The sequence below is a fragment of the Camelina sativa genome, chromosome 2, assembly GCF_000633955.1.
Source record: "Camelina sativa cultivar DH55 chromosome 2, Cs, whole genome shotgun sequence".
In the NCBI taxonomy this organism is placed as follows: Eukaryota; Viridiplantae; Streptophyta; class Magnoliopsida; order Brassicales; family Brassicaceae; genus Camelina; species Camelina sativa.
This window is the reverse complement of record NC_025686.1, coordinates 27445670-27448515: the sequence shown is the minus strand read 5'-3', so window position 1 is coordinate 27448515 and position 2846 is coordinate 27445670. Positions and strand designations below refer to the sequence as shown.

The 2846-nt window shown below is 34.9% G+C and overlaps 1 protein-coding gene and 1 long non-coding RNA gene across 3 annotated transcripts in view; both read left to right on the top strand.

Moving 5' to 3' along the window:
* LOC104742494 lies at positions 150-1335 on the top strand. Of its 2 annotated transcripts, none has more exons than XR_002036083.1 (2): positions 150-747; positions 902-1335. It is a non-coding gene; the product is annotated as an uncharacterized LOC104742494 (long non-coding RNA). The 2 variants fall into 2 exon arrangements; XR_760541.2 differs by having other exon boundaries at positions 152-747; positions 936-1335.
* The window catches only part of LOC104742479 (proline-rich receptor-like protein kinase PERK10), a 2298-nt gene continuing 2222 nt past the window's right edge, over positions 2771-2846 (top strand). Inside the window, exon 1 of the mRNA XM_010463492.2 lies at positions 2771-2829. The gene's annotated coding sequence lies outside the window, so the exon portion shown is untranslated. The remainder of the gene's footprint in view (positions 2830-2846) is intronic.

The window sequence follows — 2846 nt, the reverse complement described above, 5'->3', positions numbered from 1 at the left end:
TGGTAGTGCCGTGTAAATCTAACTATTCTTAATTAAAAAATCTTACGGTAATAGTATGTTTAAATTAATCTCTGTTACACAAAAACAGCTTCGTGTAAAGTGGAAACGCATATAGTCAATCAATAAGGCAAATACTTCTAGTCTCGACAAAACAATAACTAGTTTGGGACACCCCGAAAAGGGAAAAAAAAAACCTTAAAGGACATGCAGACACAGGAACAGACTGTCATATGCAAATTCTGATCCAGTGATCATCACCAAGTTTCTCACGTCCACACATATATATAAAAAGCAGATAACGCATTTTAATCATTTTATATAATCAATGTAAATACTACTGTATAAAATCTCTATAGATGAATTGGGGAGAGGACTCTCTCTCTTCTCTCTCTAAATTTTTCAGTGAGAGTAAGTCTTCTCCGATAATCTACCTTGGCTCCGGCAACGAATAGCTTTTTCAGTGGTGTTGGTCGGCTTTCTTCTAGCGTTGTTGGCTCCCATAGCAACGTCGGCTAGCTTTTCTACAGCATCGGTGGCTTTTATAGCACCGTTGGCTGGCTTAATTCCGGCATCGGTGGCTCCTTAGCACCATTTGGCGCGGCCCTTGGCTCCGGCATGCATCTGCTTTCTATGGGATGATGTCCGGCTTTGTTTCTCCGGCAACAATGGCTTCTTTAGCATCGTTTTGGTCGGCTTTCCTCCGGCAGCGGTGGCTACCTTAGCATCGTTTAGGCCGGCTTTTCTCTGGTAGATCTGCCGCCTCTCTTTCGACGGTGTTAGGTTTTATCTTTTTGTTGTCCCATCTAAATCGGTTCATCTTCGGATCTGCTTTTGATTGTTTCTTTCATTCACTTGGTTTGATTTGAAGTAATTGATGATGTTGCATGTTTCTATGCCGAAGTTTGATGGATCGGTGGAGTTTGTTTGGCTTGCAGATTTATGATATCGATTCTTCCTTGGAGATTGGAAAGCTTTTTACTGAAGACGAAGGTGATGAAACTCTGCCTTGGGGTCAATTTCTCAGCAAAATTGGAATCCGCTGCTTTTTCTGGGTGTAACTTTCCGGCGATTTCGACCGGAATCGAAGTTTTCCGGTTATACTTCCGTCTGCCGGTGATCGGAGACTCCATCCTTCGGCTTCCCACGTGTCAACTAACATGTCCTCTCTTGCCACGTGATCTGTGATTCACGATTTCTTCAGTCTAAAGGAAGAATTATATTTGGGCCTGTGGACTTTTAGTTTTAGTTTGGTTGTATTGTAGAATTGTTTTTTGGCTTGTAAATTTGGCCTGTTTAATAGGCTTTTCTCAATAATAAAGACTTATCTACAAACAACCACGAGAGACGACTTGATTTATGACTCATCGAGCAACATCGTACCGTGCCGATTAGTCCATATACAGTGTATGGATTATTAAATTCCGAGACATTGTTATTGGATGAAACTATATTAAACATTTATAGCACAGTACAATATCTAACATCAAATTCAGATGAACAGTGTGCACAATACTGGAATACGAATACTACTAATCAAGGCTGGCAAATAAAGTTTCTCGTATTTTATTGTGAATAATATACAGGGATTTTTTTGGGTAGGAATGTTAAGTAAATAATATACAGTTTATAAGAAAATAGTTACACTAGTTCAAAAACATAAATATTTGTTTTTCCTAGTACCACCATGATTGCACCTTACTTAGGCATGCTGGTGAAATTTCGTCTATTTTAAGTTTGAATAATTACAACAATTTAACCATATATAATAAGTTGCAAGTTGGCAATAAACTATGGTGTATATTAGCAAACAATCTGGCCAAAAACAAACAATTGAGAAAGTGGATTATACACGGTGACAAAGTTAAATTATCGTCTTTTATAGAGTTGATGTTTAGATTAGGAAAAATATCTAGGTCACATTATTGAAATACATACAGTAAAACATACTAAATTTTTGAACCTTTTACAATTACTATTATCTTCTAAACACACAAAGAAAAAATATCTACTTCTAGATAACCCAAAAAACACAATCATAAAAACAAATCTAAGGTTTGATCAGGCGAAAGATCGACGACAACGACTTTAATATTTTCCTTTTTCTTAAGTAACTATTTTATTTATCACTTAACCTTATAATATCTGCTTCACTAATCACTAGTGTTAAACTTAGGCCATGAATGGACACTGCTTTTAAATTGAGTTTTTGGATTTAGTTTTTAGTTTTTAGATTTTAGATTTTAGTTTTAGATTTTGGTATTAGTTTTTTAAATGAAAAATCTCAAAAAAAAAAATTTTGGTTTTTGAGAAAAATTAACGTAAAGAATCAAAAACTAGATTTCCTAAATTATAGAACAATTGAAAATCTAGAATCGTGAATGGAAGACTATAACAAAATAGTTTCCCTAAATTTTAGGAAAACTAAAATTTTAAAATCTTAATTGGTATAAAAATGAGATTTTGAAAAACAAAAACCAAAATCTCTTTCAAAATCTACAAAACATTCAAGGCCTTAGATTAGATTACCAATAAACAACGTCGAAGTATCAAAAAAAATTGGGTTTGGGCCCATCATCACAGAAACAGCGTCTCAAAAAAAAGTCATATAAATCCGTGGAGAGAGATTCAGCTAACGTTACAGACCGTCATATAAACTCTATACACCGCCTTAAAACTCATCAAATCTGACAGGCCACGTGTAATTAAGCAATAAGGTCACGTACACCATCCTGTCAACTAATAAAAACCATTTCATCACAGTACAGTCTTCTCCATTTCTTTCTGATTTCTCTGCTTCTTCATGAATTAATTTAAAAAAAAATCCATACCAAAAAAAAAAAAAAAAA